This window comes from Corythoichthys intestinalis, chromosome 1 (assembly GCF_030265065.1).
Source record: "Corythoichthys intestinalis isolate RoL2023-P3 chromosome 1, ASM3026506v1, whole genome shotgun sequence".
NCBI lineage: Eukaryota > Metazoa > Chordata > Actinopteri > Syngnathiformes > Syngnathidae > Corythoichthys > Corythoichthys intestinalis.
In genome coordinates, this window is record NC_080395.1 from 45326342 (window position 1) to 45345435 (window position 19094).

General features: G+C 39.6%; 1 long non-coding RNA gene across 1 annotated transcript in view; it reads left to right on the forward strand.

Annotated features, from left to right (window-relative positions):
* LOC130912788 (uncharacterized) overlaps positions 1-18755 on the forward strand; it is an 82431-nt gene extending 63676 nt beyond the window's left edge. The window contains exons 5-6 of the long non-coding RNA XR_009062645.1: positions 10856-10927; positions 18674-18755. This is a non-coding gene — a long non-coding RNA (uncharacterized LOC130912788). The remainder of the gene's footprint in view (positions 1-10855; positions 10928-18673) is intronic.
* The last annotated feature ends 339 nt before the right edge of the window (positions 18756-19094 follow it).

Consider the following 19094-nt stretch of genomic DNA (forward strand, 5'->3'; position numbering starts at 1 on the left):
ATTTGTAATTCAATTAGCAGTTTTACTGCTTTGTTTAACAATAGTATGATACGTGAAATACTATGCATGTTGTCAATGGCATGAAGGTCGCCTCTATGTTTGGCAACTCCGCTCTAGTTGTTATTTAGTTGAGTATTATTAGTTGTCACTGTATAATGAATTGCTGTTGTGAGTGTCATGACAGCTGATCAAGGGTGTCACGTTCTCCTTTTTCAAGGTGTCAATAAACAACACAATTTACATTGTTTCATTACAGCATGTTTCTCTCGCATAGTACATTTATTCTAATCTTTATCCACCTTGATCGCTTTACAATATACTGTAGTTGTTTTTAATTAGTTGAGATTGATTCGAATTCATTGATTCCTCTGCCTTATTTGAATTCAGCTCCTTCAACACGCTCCGTCCTTATTTTTCACAATTAATTGTCGAGCGTGGCAGTTTGGAGGGCGAGTCAGCGGTAACAATTTGTAATCAAAGCAGCGGTTCAAATTTATTTATGGAGGTAGGCTGACAAGTTTTGGATGATTTTTTCTGGCTTGTGTGTTGGTAGAAATTTACACTTGACAATGAAGCTACAAACTTCAAGTGTCTCAAGATGAGAGATTAAACTAGGTTTTTTTTTTTTTTTTTTTTTGGTGTGGCTAGTGTGGTGGGGGTGTAGCCGGTTCAAAATGAGCCAGTGGTCACCCCTCCTCCACCTAATCTCTTACCACTGACCTTGACTCCATGTGCGTATGTAAGCATGCATGCATGACTGTGCTTCGTTCTTAACCCTTATTAATTTTGATTGATGACTCGATTTATCTTTGGAATAACAATTCTCTAATACCGCTGCCATCACAGCCTCGTATGAAAGTGATATTACAAACAAAATGAGAAATTTGGTATATGACAAGGAGCTTGATGAAATGGTTTCATAGTTGGTCTTGATGCATGGAAATGTTATGCTAATGATGCCACATGCCTAGCAGTTTGGTTGGCAACTAATCAGAAGGTTAGACGGAAAAGGAGGGAAGACCTTTGACCTTCTAAAAAGCTTACTATTTACATTTAATCTTTTTTAGGTCACTCATCTAACTCATTGGCTGCTGTTGACTGGATCAGTCACTGCCAACCTGTCCCAGTCAATATGGATTGAATGTTTAGTGACGCCAATGCCACTGAATGATGATCATCTACGACTAGTCCTCCCAATTTAAAGAATTAGACATCTGTCGTTGTTAATGGCAGGCAATGAGTTAAACACATTGAACATTGTGTGCACAATCATTAGGAAAGTTGTATTTTTGTAAGGGCTGTCAAACGATTAAAATCATAGCTTAAAAATTAATTATCGTAATTAATCGCAATTCAAATGGTAAATGGTATACAGTATTTTTTGTGTTGTGGTCAGTTAGGCATGTTAAGAAAAAGATCGTCTCCTGCTCCGCCCAAATGCATGATGGGAAGTTGTGACTGTCAGTAGTGGCTGTATATGGTATACGATATGTTCTGTGTTGTGGTCAATTAAGTGTGTTATGAACAAGATCGTCTCTTGCTCCGCCCAAATGAATGATGGTAAGTTGAGCAACCATGACTGTTAGTAGTGCCTGCCAAAGTTTAAGCCAATTAAAGGCGCAGTCCAATGAACGCCTGTGTCCACTCTATCTCCACATTTCTCTGCCTTTTCGCTCTCAATGTGCTAACACGGCGTCATTGTAAACTGTTTGAGGCAACGAATGAACGGGTCATTCCGTGCATGTGTTAATTGCGTCAAAAATTTTAACATGATTAATCAAAAAAATCAGTTACCGCCTGTTAACGTGATAAATTTTACAGCCCTAACTTTTGTGGAATAATGTTGTTTTATAGTTACAGGACTATCAATCCAAAATGTTAACAAATTCAAACTAGAACATTTACACAAGTGAAGTTTTGGCTTTCTTAAAAGAACATACGTACAGTGGTATGAAAAAGGTATCCGAACCTTTTGGAATTTCTCACATTTGTGCATAAAATCCCCATCAAATGTTGTCTGATCTTTGTCAAAATCACACGGATGAAAAAACAGTGTCCACTTTAACTAAAACCACCCAAACATTTATTGGTTTTTCATATTTTAATGAGGATAGTATGCAAACAATGACAGAAGGGGGGAAAAATAAGTAAGTGAACCATCACATTTAATATTTCGTGGCCCCGCCTTTGGCAGCAATAACTTCAACCAGACGCTTCCTGTAGCTGCAGATCAGTCTGGCACATCGATCAGGACTAATCTTGGCCCATTCTTCTCAACAAAACTGCTGTAGTTCAGTCAGATTCCTGAGATGAATCGCTGTCTTTAAGTCATGCCACAGCATCTCAACGAGTCTGGACTTTGACTTAGCCACCCCGGAACGTGTATTTTGCTCTTCTGAAACCATTCAGTAGTTGATTTACTTCTGTGTTTTGGATCATTGTCTTGTTGCAGCATGCATCCTCTTTTTAGCGTCAACGGTCTGACAGATGTCCTCAGGTTTTCCTGCGAAACATCCTGATAAACTTTTGAATTCATTCTTCAATTAATGATTGCAAGTTGTCCAGGCCCTAAGGTAGCAAATCAGCCCCAAATCATGATGCTCCCTCCACCATGCTTCACGGTGGGGATGATGTTGATGTTGGTGAGCTGTTCCATTTTTCCTCCACACTGGACATTGTGTTTTACTTCCAAACAATTCAACATTGGTTTCATCTATCAACAAAATATTTTGCCAAACCTTCTGTGTCTTATCAGTGATTGGGCACACACCTGACTTAAAAGTTTGGTAAAGTCTCCTTAGGCAGAGGGTTCACTGACTTATTTTTTTCCCCTTCTGTCATTGTTTGCATGCTATCCTCATTAAAGTATGAAAATATATTATATTATATTATATTATATTATATTATATTATATTATATTATAATGTTTGGGTGGTTTTAGTTAAAGCAGACACTGTATTTTCATCTGTGTGATTTTGACAAAGATCAGATCAGATTTTATGGTATTTTTATGTAGAAATGTGAGAAATTCCAAGAGGTTCAGATACTTTTTTATACCTCTGTATATGCATGAGATAGAGCATTAGCTTGCATAAAAATAAAGGCTTCTCAAAAGATGCAGACTTCTTCCTGTACAGTTGCTTTATGAATTTGTCTTCTGAAAATTGGTAGTAGGTCTGAAAGTTGATTTTAAGTCTGTTTTTAAATTGAAAAGTTCAACAAGTACATTTTTGATGACACCAGTCACCCCATAAAACCAATATACCCCACTTCCACCTTGCTGCTATTTGAGTCAAAGAGGAGTTCTGCATCCGTTGCTGACCCATCCATCTGGTCCATCAACAGTCATTCTCAGTTAACAAAACCGTTGAAAAATCTTTTTTTTTTTTTTTTTTTTTTTTTTTTTTTTGGATAAAGTATTTCTTGGCCCATTTTTGACATTTTGGCTTGTGTGTCTTGTTCAGAGGTGGTCTTGTTACGGCCTTTATTTGCTTCTCAAGGTAGGTTGCGGTTGTGGATTATGGGAGCACTTGAGAATAATGGGTTCCTGATAACTTCACGTTTGATTCTTCTCAAATGTTTGGAGGTTAATTTGTGTCTTTTCTTCTCAAAACGTTTCTCGTGGCCCTGTTGACTGTTTGCGACAAAACATTCGATGGTTTCAAGTGCGTCCCTCGAAAAGACTTTTCACAATTTTTGACTTTTGAGAGTCACATAGAAGAGGAGAGACTTTTGACACACTTCACACACTTTGTACTCTGTTTAGAAGACAAACACTCCATAGTCCCGTATACAAGGTCCACACAATAATTTGCAGTATAATGGTCCATCAAAAATGTGTTCCTTTTAGTGGCTTTGCTTTTTACTATTGTAGAGATGCTATTGTGCTTAAGGTGACAAAATAAGGCAATTTCTATTTTAATCATTTTTCATTCAATTCATGCTGTTTAATGATTGTTTAACCCTTTAACACCAAACGTGTCGGCAGCGACGTGTTTACGCAGATCGTCTTTGAAGCTTCGTCACGCTGTAATTACGTCACCCACGTGCCGCTGGTTGGTCTCGTTTGAAAGTGCGTAAGTTGATGTCCACACCAGTTTTTATTTGAAGTCAATCGGCCAAGAAAAACAGGAGATAATGTCATTTGAGTTTTATAGTTTTATTGCACTCATAAATATGCATTAAAACGCTGCATGGACCATGTATCCATCTCCATATTCATCATTTCTTGTCCTTTTTCAAAACCAAAAGCAGCACAAAAGACTCCATATCCCAAGAGCCGTTGTGATGTCAAGAAGGACGAACCGAATGTGATCATTTTTAATAAATTTCCGAGCGAGGCGCCAACTATTGAAAGGGAGGCATTCGAAGCAAACAACGGCCGATTGGTTTGAGCGAGCGACTTTGAAACGTGCAGAATGAATCTAAATCTACATTTAGCGCTAGCTAATGCATTATTTCATTAACTCAAGGAAGAAGATGAGCCGTATTTGTCGTTGTTTTCTTGGGATGAGTCGGCGTCTCGGCGAGTAGAAGTGACAACAGCGTGCAAGCGGCGAAAGAGTAGGCTGTGTGACGTTGTGTGTGACGCAGCTCCGTGACCTGTTCAAGAAGAAGCTTTATTGAGTGCGCCAAAAAAAAAAAAAAAAAAAAACTTTATTGGGTCGCATGCCTGAAAATTTTGAATTGAACTAACTACTTGTCAATATTTTTTAAAATACTTTTTTTCAATGTTATATATTTTTTTTCTTCACTATAATCTTTTCAATTTTTATGTAGATGTGTGTTCGAGAAGCTTGATTGCATGTACGTATATACTTTTGATAAGGTGATGGATACAACACCTAACTTCACAAAGAGATATCCTCCAAACCCTTTTTGTGTTAGATGATATATAAATTTTTTTTTCTCACTATTTTGCACAGTATATAACCTGTTTTGACCATAGTATGTGTAAAGGCCAAAAACGCCTATGACCATACCTGCTGTTTGTGTTGAATTGTCAAACATAAACTGTTCAATGTTATTTTTTTCTATTGAATGTTTATCCTAACAAGTTGAATAAATATAGTCAAGCTTTAAAACGGTTGGTCGAGCATGTTTGGTTGTCAATGGGACATCAACATTACAAATTTTGAAAAAAGATTTTGGGATTTTTTTTTGTCTTTTTGGGTCCAAAATGTGGATTATAATTGGTCAGTGAAGAAAACAACAGTTTGGACTTGAAGTTCAAGGTGTCCTGAAAAAAGGGACCCAACTTGGCCATTGTAAACATTTTTTTCTTTGAAATATAAAGGCAACATCAAATGCATGCAAATTCGGCCAAAATAGGCTTAGGTGTTAAAGGGTTAAAGCAATTATCTTCAAATGGGTCGTGTATTTTTAATGATATCTTTGAACGGAGTCTTTTACAGTTATTTGTTTGAATAATGAAAAATTAACGCTTGTTGAAAAAGAAAGAAACCCCATATACTGCTCCTCAACCTCATTGGCCATCTCGCCTACTCTGAATTTCATCACAAATAGCCATGGAGCGTCATATGTCTGATGGGGTAAGGAGAGAAATAAGCAGTTCAAAAATGACACTGCAGCTTAGCCCTGATCGATTCAATAATCTAATGTTTGTTGCTAAATTGTAACGTACGCTGCAACTCCTCATGCTTGCATTTAGATGTCAACTCATAAATACAGTTTATCACAAAAGTTAGTACAACCCTTGCATTTCTGCAGATATTTAAGTATATCTTTTCATGGGACAACACTGACAAAATGACACGTTGCAAAATGAAAAGTAGTCCGTGTGCAGCTTATATAATACAGTTAATTCATTTTTATGCTCATGATTCAGTGCCAAAATAACTCAAAATATAGCCATTAATATCTAAACCCCTGCCAACAAAAGTGAGTACATCCCTTAGTGAAAGTTGTCAATATTAACATACAACATGTCAATTGTCAATATTTTGTGTAGCCACCACTATTATCCAGAACTGCCTTTACTCTCCTGGTCATGGAGTTGACCAGAGCTTCACAGGTTGTCACTGGAATGCTCTTCCACTCCTCCATGACGACGTTGCGGAGCTGCCGGATATTTGAGACTTTGTGGACCTCCCCCTTCCGCTTGAGGATCCCCCAAAGATGTTCTATTGGGTTCAAGTCTGGAGACATGCTTCTCCAGTCCATCACCTTTACCCTCAGCCTCTTCAGTAAAGCAGTGTTCATCTTGGAGGTGTGTTTGGGGTCACTGTCATAATGGAACACTGCCCTGCGATCCAGTTTCTGGAGGGAGGGGATCATGCTCTGCTGCAGTATTTCACAGTACATGTTGGAGTTCATGTTTCCCTCAGTGGAATGTATGACTCTCCAACATCTGCAGAACTCATGCATTCCCAGACCATGACATTCACACCACCATGCTTGACTGTAGGCATGACACACTTATCTTTGTACTCCTCACCTGGTCGCCGCCACACATGCTTGAGACCATCGAAACCAAACAAATTAACCTTCATCTCATCAGACCATAGGACATGGTACCTGTAATCCATGTGCTTCGTTGACATTTCTTCAGCAAACTGTTTGCGGGCTTTCTTGTGTACCGTCTTCAGAAGAGGCTTCCTCCTGGGGTGACAGCCATGCACACCAATTTGATGTAGAGTGCAGCGTAGGGTCTGAGCACTAACACGCTGACCTCTGCAATCTCTGCAGCAATGCTGACAGCACTCCTGCGACGATCTTTCAAAGAAAGTATTTGGATGTGATGCTCAGCACGTGCGCTCAGCTTCTTTGGACGACCAACCCGAGGCCCGTCTCGAGTGGACCCTGCTCTTTTAAAACGCTAGATGATCTTAGCAACTGTGCTGCAGCTCAGTTTCAGGGTGTCGACAATCTTCTTGTAGCCTTGGGCATCTTCATGTAGCGCAACAATACGTCTTTTAAGATCCTCAGAGAGTTCTTTGCCATGTGGTGCCATGTTGGAACTTTCAGTGACCAGTATGGGAGAGTGTGACAGCTGCACTACAAATTTGAACACACCTGCTCCCTATGCACACCTGGACCTACTAACACTAACGAATCACATGACATTTTGTAGTGAAAATGACAAGCAGTACTCAACTTGGACATTTAGGGATGTAGTTTCTAAGTGGTGTACTCACTTTTGTTGCCAGGGGGTTAGATATTAATGGCTATATTTAATTATTTTGAGGGGAAAATAAATCAACTCTATTATATGAGCTGCACACAGACTACTTTTGATTGTGTCAAAGTGTCATTTTGTCAGTGTTGTCCCATGAAAATATATACTTAAATATCTGCAAAAATGTGAAGGGTGTACTCACTTTTGTAATGCACTGTACAATACATACATACTGTATTTTCTGTATGCTCTTTAGTTGATGCGATGGTGAAACTTGTTCTTTTCCTGTCTTTTTATTATTAGCACATAAACAGATGGGTCCAAATCCTATTCATAGACCCTCACTATCATGTGACGGGACACGGGGCCGATTCGTAGGGGGCCTATTTTCAAAAACTTAAAATTTTTAATATTTTGAAAACCAAGGAAGCTAGCGACCTAAAACAAAACAGGCACTTCCCTTAGACATATGAGTCTCCATGAGCAGCGACATCAAAAAATTTAAAGTCTATCCCTAATAAAATCCTGATTATTTTTTTTATACAAGTATACCAAAACTTAAAATGGTGATAAGATCATCAAGTTTTATGCTAGATGCACACAAATCACCAAATGCATAGATAATCACCTATATTTTTAGGATCAATAGCAAAATTTGACATATCATATAATTTTTTGCCCAAAATACTTTTTTTCCAACAGCTAATAAATCACTCAATTTTCACATCAGAACCTTAATACTTGAGGCAAGCATACAAAATAGTCTTAATTTTACTCAGCAAAAGCAAAATTAGCATTTTTCTCTAAACAATCCCAACTTATATAGGTTGAATTCTGCTACTGAGCCCAACATGGCGGCCATCACAAAACAAAGAGCTTTTTAAGTTGAAATTTTTGTAAATAAATATAAATAAATATGACGATATGAACGTAAAACAGTCTAGATTCTTTGTTAAAATAAACAAAATAAATAAATGAATAAATACATAAATAAATAAAACGGGCAGGTGGTCTTCATATTACATAAATATTTCAAGCAAAAGTTACGGGATTGTGTAATCCAACCAGGTGGCCGTTATGAAACAGCTTTTTAAGTTGAACATTTTTTTAAATAAATGCTTAAATTGCGGAATTTCTATAGATATGAAAGCAAAACACTCTAGACTCTTGGTTAAAAGCAAACGACTAGGCAGTTATCATTCGTTTTCCGAAAATTTTTCAAGTTAGTCAAATTTTTTTCATTCATTTCATTGTATTCACAATGTTTCAAAAGTGCATGCATGGTGCGAAAAATATTATTACCTGGTATCATCGACCAAATCACTGTTGAGACACTCCTGCCTGCTTGTATGCAATAAAACGTTCGTCCTATTTCCATTTATATCCGGCGTGTGTTTGAGTTTATCTCAGTGAAAGCCAACTCAACTTTTGCCTGGGTCCGGCCCCCTACGGGAACGCGTGTCGCAATGTCAGTGGGAGCTGTATTGTCAACTGATGGTGGAGTCTATGTCCTATTTTTTTTACGCTTCAAATAAATGGTAATTGGACATAAAATGTCTGCGCTTTCTTCTGTTGCTTTTTTTTTTATGTAAAGTCTCCATTTCTTGGTGCTCATGAAGTCCCCTCTAAAGCTTGGAGGTTGCCATTTGTGAACGACACTAATGAAGTCAGTATCTGATTTTACTCATTTTGTGGCGTGCAATTAGCCAGAACACTTAATGAGTTTAGCAAATTGAATGAAAGTGAGTCAAATGATCTCTTCTACTTTGGAATGAAGAGAATAAATAAACGGATGCGGTGTTTGTTTTAGTTTGATTTTCCAGGTCTGTGTGATTTATTTTCACCCCAGGGGACATCTGGTAAACCATCCCTTATTTTTATAATGAATCATCAGCCAGGGGGAAAAACAATATTATCCAGTCTGTGATATTGTACTCTAGAGCCTAATAATCTAATGTACACCCGAGTCGGTGTCATTAAAGTGCCTTCGGTGCTCTGGTAGAAGGGAGGTGCACATCCGGCTGGCTTACAATCACTAGGATGTGTCGAATTTCGTCGGCTGCATCCTCCCCGATGCAAGCACAAGCATAATGCTGAAACAAAAATGCTGCAAGCTCTCATCAGACATTATACTGTGCATTTACTTGTTGGAATCAATGAGCGTCTTGATCTTTTTTTCTTTTTCTTTTTGTGTCATATGACAATTTGGCCAGATTTTAAAGAAAAGCTCTCATCATCACACAGTTGTTGCCCACGCATCACTTAACATTTCAGTTACAAAGATGGAGCTTCACTACACATTGATATCCCCGTTCCTCACCACCATTCCCGTTAACCCACTGGTATAAATATTTTAAGACTAGGGGTGGTTGGAATGGCCACTAACGGTTAGCGGCTAACCTCAACTATGACCAGCAGTGCATTTTTCTCACCCTCTGACGAGCCGAGACCGTTTATTCTTAAAACACATGCTTTGGCACTCATCCAAATGTGCATATTTGCTTAATGTTGTGGTCAAAGAGTGCACTTTTCATTATGCTGTGAAGTTATAAGAATCTTTAATGATTCTCAAATGTCTGATTTTATTCCATTGCTCATTCACTGCCATTGACAGTGATAAACAAAACAAAAAACTACACAAAATTATATCAAGTCTCTTTTTTTTTTTACATCTTAATTCCTTTTATTGCTGGAGCAGGTTGAATGTGAGCTAAATTTGAGCTTTTACTAAACAGGTATTATCTGAATTTACTCACCAACAAAAGACAAGAGTAATAAGGCCATCTAACGGCCACAAAATAATTACCACACATTGACTATATGAAAAGCTAATAAAAATTTCACTCCCTCCCACATTAATGTAGCAAAAAGTGGCAGACAATACGATTCTAAACATTATGTTGGTATCGGTAAAGTATCAAAATATTCAACCAGTGAACTTAAATGCTCATAATAATGACCACAAATGTCTACAACCAAATCCTAGTGGGCTAGTATAGCTAACTGACTCTAGACGCAATCGGCAGACAGGATCGGTTAAAATTTTACCGATCACTGATCTCACAAATTTGAGAAAATAGGCACCGATCTTTTGGCCAACCAGTCGATTAGCACACCTTAAATTTTTTAGAGCAACTTTGGTTTGTTTATCATATTATGAGTGCATATTGGACTACGGTGCGAAGTTATCAGCATCCGTAATGATCCTCAAATATTTTTATTCTATTACACTGAATACACTTTCAAAGTGACAGCTGGTAGAATTTGAAAGTTAAGGAGCACATTGAGAGGTTATCTTTACTATTGAAACATACACTAACCACTGTGTACATATCTCCCGATTGAACTAGGTTGGAGTTTCAATCAGGCACGTCCAATCAGCCCTTTGTGATATAGTTGCTTATCAAGAAAAAGCCCTTGTACTGACTCTCATTGATTCGCACATTCCTCACAGCAGGGGAACAACAGGAAAAAATGGTCCAAAATAAAAGCAGCAGAGGCCAGTATGACTGTCATTAGGGAATCCTTTGGAAAAGTTGAGATACATTGTCATTCAAGAGATATTTTTGGTGTAACTAAGGGCTTCAACAACTCGATTCAGCATGAGAAAAGGAGGAATTGATGTTTTTCTAAAGTGGCAGGTTACTGTATATTGTTGCGCGTTTGAGAGAGCTGAGCATATATTCATAGACCTGTGGATTTATTTTGTACTTTCAGACAAAAAGGACATTGATGGAGAGGCGGCACACTAAAGGCAAAATGCGTATGTTTCATGATGGATCACAATGGGTAAGGTAACTTTTCTGTCTTTAACTTGAAGAGTGGATTGCTATTCTATCACGCTTATATTTAGTTCAGACAAAGACAGCCTCACGTCATATCTTTTTCTTTTGTGTAGTGCCATACCTTTCATATTAACATAACAAAATCTCGATCTTTTTTGCTGTATTTATTAACTGTATATTTACAAAATATTGTAGGTTCAATACCCGTCTTTGCTGCCTGAACTCTGGTCCACTTTATGTTGAGAGCATAAATGGCAGAGCCTTCTCCTAAACCAATCCGCACCTGTTCTGATCGTCACTCATTCAAAAAATGATTAAAAACTCACCTATTTAAACTGGCTTTTTATGATTCTTTTTTTCTATTATTTTGTACTGCTCACGTTGTGTGAGCCTTTTCTTTGTTTCAACTGTAAAGCGTCTTTGAGCATCGGTAAAAGCGCTCAATAAATAAAATGTATTATTATTATTATTATTAATGTCCATGAGACAAGACCCACTCTTGTCAACTTACTGGATGGGATAATTGTAAAACTTTATTTTGGTTGAAGTATTTCTTGAGAGGCTTATTTTCATCATTCCGTTATTCTGTTGTTCTTACTTATGAGTGTATATACAGTAATCAACACTTGATACAAATGTTTGAAGCGAAGGAAAAGAGGGAAGATTGTTCAGATAGGGGTGTGATAGAGTAAGGTGAGTGCGCACCAAGGTTAGTGATGTGAAGTCGAGAACCCAGACACATTTTTCCCCCATCACATATGTTTGAAAAGAGGTGTGTAGGCTTTTCTGGTCCGCATTATCTAAATAATAATCACTATACAGTGGGGCAAATAAATATTTAGTCCACCACCAATTGCGCAAGTTCTCCTACTTGAAAAGATTAGAAAGGCCTGTAATTGTAAACATGGGTAAACCTCAACCATGACAGACAGAATGTGGAAAAAAAAAAAAAAGAAAATCACATTGTTTGATTTTTAAAGAATTTATTTCCAATTTAGAGTGGAAAATAAGTATTTCGTCACCTACAAACAAGCAAGATTTCTGGCTGTCAAGAGGTCTAACTTCTTCTAACGAGGTCTAACGAGGCTCCACTCGTTACCTGTATTAACGGCACCTGTTTTTAACTCATTATCGGTATAAAAGACACCTGTCCACAATCTCTGTCAGTCACTCTCCAAACTCCACTATGGCCAAGACCAAAGAGCTGTCGAAGGACACCAGAGACAAAATTGGAAACCTGCACCAGGCTGGGAAGACTGAATCTGCAATAGGTAAAACACTTGATGTAAATAAATCAACTGTGGGAGCAATTATTAGAAAATGGAAGACATACAAGACCACTGATAATCTCCCCCCGATCTGGGGCTCCATGCAAGATCTCACCCCGTGGCGTCAAAATGATAACAAGAACAGTAAGCAAAAATCCCACAACCACACGGGGGGACCTAGTGAATGACCTACAGAGAGCTGGGACCACAGTAACAAAGGCTACTATCAGTAACACAATGCACCGCCAGGGACTCAAATCCTGCACTGCCAGACGTGTCTCCCAGCTGAAGACAGAACACGTCCAGGCCCGTCTGCGGTTCGCTAGAGAGCATTTGGATGATCCAGAAGAGGACTGGGAGAATGTGCTATGGTAAGATGAAACCAAAATATAACTTTTTGGTAGAAACACAGGTTCTCGTGTTTGGAGGAGAAAGATTAATGAATTGCATCTGAAGAACACCATACCCACTGTGAAGCATGGGGGTGGAAACATCATGCTTTAGGGCTGTTTTTCTGCAAAGGGACTAGGACGACTGATCTGTGTAAAGGAAAGAATGGGGCCATGTATCGAGAAATTTTGAGTGAAAGTCTCCTTCCATCTGCAAGGGCATTGAAGATGAGACGTGGCTGGGTCTTTCAACATGACAATGATCCCAAATACACAGCCAGGGCAACAAAGGAGTGGCTTCGTAAGAAGCATTTCAAGGTCCTGGAGTGGCCTAGCCAGTCACCAGATCTCAACCCCATAGAAAATCTGTGGTGGGAGTTGAAAGTCTGTGTTGCCCAACGACAGCCCTTAAACATCACTGCTCTAGAGGAGATCCGCATGAAGGAATGGGCCAAAATACCAGCAACGGTGTGTGAAAAACTTGTAAAGAATTACAGAAAACGTTTCGCCTCCGTTATTGCCAACAAAAGGTACATAAAAAAGTACTGAGATGAACTTTTGGTATTGACCAAATACTTATTTTCCACCATGATTTGCAAATACATTCTTTAAAAATCAAACAATGTCATTTTCAGTTTTTTTCCCACATTCTGTCGCTCATGGTTGAGGTTTACCCATGTTGACAATTACAGGCCTCTCTAATATTTTCAAGTGGGAGAACTTGCACAATTAGTGGTTGACTAAATACTTATTTGCCCCACTGTATAACCAACGCATTACAGTACACTGTAAGTAAAGAGAGAATTTGCAGTCTATCTTTTGTATTGGACCTCATCATCTTATGACAACATCGTGGCAAATTCCGTTCTACATAATTTCACCCTGTACTCATGCAACTGCCCATCACCTGCCAGGCCTTTGGCATGTTAAGTCCATACCTGCAGCAGTGACTAATTGTTTGTTATGTCAGTGCCCATTTGCCTTAATGGAGTGAACTGCGGCAATCCATCAGGCCCAGTGTCACCTGAAGTGGTTGTGTGTCAGTGGGGCGTGCGTGCCCTGCACGTGTGATTTACCGGCTGCCCGTGGTGGCGCTTGCTCCTCGCTTCTTAGCCACGCCATACAGCTCTCCTCCCCCGGTCCAGATTGATTACCGGCGCGGTTGGCTCGTGACACTCGCCATCTTCTGGCAACCTTTTAGTGCCATTTTATAGATGTTTAGCGCACCTCATTTGGCTATTTATACATCTGTAAGTGGCCATGAAATATAGATTTATCTTGATGGGTGTCAGCTGCAGCACTGCTTTAGCTGAGCTCTCGCTGGCACGTCGTTATTTTAATGGCGCGAGATGAAGAGGCCACGTGTCGGGAGTCATTTTCAAACATGCCTAAATGGTGCTGTTTTTATTTTCACCTAATGCCCACACTCATATTTTACTGAGCGCAATAAGGCAGCTTCTGTTCATGAAGTGTTTATTGGTGCTGGGAGATGGAAATGGTGAGGGGAGATTGGTGAAAGCACACACACACACGAGCAGTCTGATATATTCTATGTTGATGTTAAAGTTCTCCTTACTTAGAACAGTAACCTGCTGTGAAAGCTGTCATCCACGCACACGCTATTCACAAGCAAGGTCTCACAGGTAATTATGCGCTGGCACACGCTCAACGTGATGTGCGACTTAATTGAATAGTTAACAAGTCAGAGGAAGGCTTGTGCTCATTGGAGCTGGCACCTGTCACCAAGCTGTTCTTTCCCAGTCCTCCACATTTTTCTGCTCTGCCTGGTACAGGATGTCAGCGTTGGTGCAAAACCAAATTAGGGGCACGCAATCTGGGGGTGAGTGGTGTGTAGCAGGTGGGAAGATAGCTGGAGGGTGCAGAGAGGCAGGTGCCCACTCCACCCTTCAATGAAGCTCCATGAGCCCATCCGCACTTCCCCCTGAGGCCATTTTCTTGCCCATGTGACAGGAAATTAACACTGTGTGCGTTTATGTGTGTGTGTGTGTGTGGTTTTTATACCCCTTCAATATTGCGATTGGAATCAAATTTGCAATTATTTAGTCAAGGCGCGGGAGAGGATGGATGGATGGTCTTTTTCACACGTTTTTACCAAACACAAGCAATAAATTAATCTAATAAATGAATTAACAACAAACTTACAGGTAGTCCCCAGGTTATGAACGAGTTCCGTTGCTACGCTGGCGACGTTATCCGAATTTCCTCCTAAATTGGATTTCACCATTCAAGTACCTTTAACCCTTTAATGCCAGCAATATGAAGCAATTATCAGAGAATCCCAAAATTTCAAAAATAAGGTCCTAATGAAACCTTTTTTCCAAATTTGTAAAAAGAAAAGTCAAAATGAACATGTGTAATAAGTGCTCAGATATCTATAACCCTTGCTAAATCCTGTTTGTTTTTCTCATGGAACCTGCAGATGCATGTGCTGACTTGCATCCATCATTATTATAATTTTTTTTTCAAAAAGAAATGTCAAAATTCTGAATTATTCTTAAAATCATGAAATCGTGAAATTTTAGGTGTATCAAATGTGATACAGTGGGGCAAATAAGTATTTAGTCAACCACTAATTGTGCCAGTTCTCCCACTTGAAAATATTAGAGAGGCCTGTAATTGTCAACATCGGTAAACCTCAACCATGAGAGACAGAATGTGTGTGGGGGGGGAAACAGAAAATCACATTGTTTGATTTTTAAAGAATTTATTTGCAAATCATGATGGAAAATGAGTATTTGGTCAATACCAAAAGTTCATCTCAATACTTTGTTATGTACCCTTTGTTGGTAATAACGAAGCCCAAATGTTTTCTGTAACTCTTTACAAGCTTTTCACACACTGTTGCTGGTATTTTGGCCCATTCCTCCATGCAGATCTCCTCTAGAGCAGTGATGTTTTAGGGCTGTCGTTTGGCAACACGGACTTTCAACTCCCTCACAGATTTTCTATGGGGTTGAGATCTGGTGACTGGCTAGGCCTCTCCAGGACCTTGAAATGCTTCTTACGAAGCCACTCCTTTGTTGCCCTGGCTGTGTGTTTGGGATCATTGTCATGCTGAAAGACACAGCCACGTCTCATCTCCAATGCCCTTGCTGATGGAAGGATATTTTCACTCAAAATCTCTCGATACATGGCCCCATTCATTCTTTCCCTTACACAGATCAGTCGTCCTGGTCCCTATGCAGAAAAACAGCCCCAAAGCATGACGTTTCCACCCCCATGCTTCACAGTGGGTATGGTGCAATTCAGTATTCTTTTTCCTCCAAACACGAGAACCTGTGTTTCTACCAAAAAGTTCTTTTTTTTTTGTTTCGTCTGACCATAACACATTCTCCCAGTCCTCTTCTGGATCATCCAAATGCTCTCTAGCGAACCGCAGACGGGCCTGGACGTGTACTTTCTTCAGCAGGCGTCCCTGGCGGCGTATTGTGTTACTGATAGTAGCCCTTGCTACTGTGGTCCCAGCTCTCTGTAGGTCATTCACTAGGTCCCCCCGTGTGGTTCTGGGATTTTTGCTTACCGTTCTTGTTATCATTTTGACGCCACGGGGTGAGGAGGGAGTTGAAAGTCCGTGTTGCCCAACGACAGCCCCAAAACATCACTGCTCTAGAGGAGATCTGCATGGAGGAATGGGCCAAAATACCAGCAACAGTGTGTGAAAAGCTTGTGAAGAGTTACAGAAAACGTTTGGGCTACAAAGGGTACATAACAAAGTATTGAGATGAACTTTTGGTATTGACCAAATGCTTATTTTCCACCATGGTTTGCAAATAAATTCTTTAAAAATCAAACAATGTGATTTTCTGGGTTTTTTTTCCACATTCTGTCTCTCATGGTTGAGGTTTACCCATGTTGACAATTACGGGCCTCCCTAATATTTTCAAGTGGGAGAATTTGCACAATTAGTGGTTGATTAAATACTTATTTACCCCACTGTACATTTGGCAATATAGGGTTAAATCGCAAAATAACCATCCAAAAACATGTATTATACATCATTCCACTGTCCTCGCCAAGATGTCGGAGCTAAGTCCTAGCTAGAAAGCGAGCTAAACTCTGAAATGACGTTGTCAGATGTCTGTGTGGTTTGCTGACTTTATTCAGCTGCTCATGACATCATCACTTGCAGAATGAAACTAAAATAATAATTAAATTAAATCAGTTTCATCTTCAATAGTTGCAATTCAAATTTGCGTTCATAACTAGCTGCTGACACCCATAACAATCCACAAAAAAACAATTAGCATGTATCAGTTAGCGTCCGTACATCATCAAAAACAATCAGAAACTCGCTCCAGGTATTCAACCACAATTGAAAACACAAAACAAAAACAGTACAAAACGTGTTGAATAAAGGTGTTGCCTCTTTGGCTGCTTTACAAGCAACAAATACGCTGGCTCGCAGCTGTAATCTGTCCCCTTTCTCTCTCAACCGGCTGCACGGCTTCTTCGTGGGAGCTATCACTACCTGCAACTGCGCTCTACCTCATGTCTGCTCGTGCACTCTTCTTCGTGTACGCAAATATGTTCTTCGTATGTACATGTGCTGTTACTCACGTACCATTGTTACTCCCTGCTCTAGGCTTTTCGCACCAAGATAAAAGCATGCATCACAAACAAAAAGTCAACATTTAAAAAAAATAAAAAATAAAAAAAACAAGACTCCGGCGTCGTAAAGTCGAAATCAGATAAGTCGGGTACATCGTAGACGGGGACTACCTGTATATATATTACATACAGAGAGAGAAGTCACACAGAAGGTAATCAGTTATGTTTGTTTTATTTAAGTCCTGTCATACACAATATAACATGAAAACCATTATAGAACGGTGGGTTCCAATCTCTTTTGTTGCACAAAAAAAAAACAGTTAACAGACCGTAAAGCATAAAGAACCATAGCAGTGTAATGATTACGTTTCACGCTAACGAAGAATCAGTGGGAGCCCTAAATTTAGTCTCATTGTGGGGAAGCACTTTAGTAGGCCTCATTGACTTGGTTGCAACCACATACTGTACATACGTTAGTATTATGCCAGCTCAAAGCATGTGAATTACTGTATGCTTTGTTATATTCTTAGTTTCAGTAGAGACCCAGGTACAGTGATACCTCAGCTCACGAACATAATTGGTTCCCAGAAAGTGTGCGTGAGGCGAAAAGTTCGTCTTCCGAACATTTATTTCCCATAAGAAACCATTAAAATGAGAATAATCCGTTCCCAGGTCCCCATAAAACATAATTTTCTACTAAATAAGCCTTAAAACTACACAAAAATATACCTTAGTTTATGTATAATAAGTGTGCTATTGTATTATAATTAAAGAAATAAACTGTACTGTATAATAAAGTTGTTTTATTTACCTTTGCGATGGTATGGGAGTGGGAGGAGTGGGAGGAGGAGGGAGGGAGTTACTGTTTGGAAGGAGAGTGTTACCGGCAAAGTGCGCAGTTAGCGTAGACTCCACTGCTGTGCCCCCCACATGCTTTTGGTTGTTAATAAAAGTGCCCACAAAAAGCCATCCGACGCCTCTGGGTGTTTGTATGCACGCCGCCTCCTTTCTGGAGAGGAAATCGGGCGAACCGAAGACAACCGACGACAACGAGCCAACGTGACTCGCCGGTCCACTTCTCACGACGGTGGGAAGCTGAAAGCACCGCCAATTACCAGTCGAGGGCGAATTGGTAACACGAGTCACCTTCCATAAGGACTGTATGTAACTCTTTTTCGGTCCCATAATAGCAAAAGTACACTCAATATGGTCCAAAATGTCTATCAAACACAAACCACGTCCGCACTCAACGAAAGGGAGGGGACGAACTGGGACGCCGTGAGCGTGCGTCAGCTTCTCGTGGCGCTGTCCGACCGCGTGGCTTGGTTCGTCCGCCGAAAACTAGTTCGCCAGCAGAGACTATATGCTCGCGAATTTAATGTTCTTGAGGCGAAAAGTTCGTGAGCTTAAGCGTTCGTGAGCCGAGGTATCACTGTATTTTCTTAGAAATGAGACTTTCTTTTTGTTGGCAGTGCAGTACTGAAGTGTGTTTTCATCGGGTCATTGAGTTTTTGCTTTTTTCAGCTTGTGGTTTTCATTGGCGGCCTCATTTCTCAAAATGGTGACGGAGACAAGCGTGGGAAAGAGGCAAACTGTATATTGACTGGTGAGGGATGACTTTCAATTTATTAACCTTTTATCAGTCATTACTTCCACGCACAACCATCTACAACCAAATGATCCTATGTTTTCTCCCATACAACAGTACCATGAAGGGCTGTAATGTCCCCTTGAGATGCAGCAGCAGATTGTAAAGGAGAATTGATTCAATCCAAAAAGAACAACAAATTATGAGTGCAACTATCTGTGGATAGTATCACAAAAGTTTGGTATGCAGTTTCTGTCCATCTATACTTATGGTAGTGCCTGTAACAACAAATGTCACCATGAACTGTATGAGGAAATTTAAAAAAAAAAAAAAAAAGTGTATATAGTGGTACCTCAA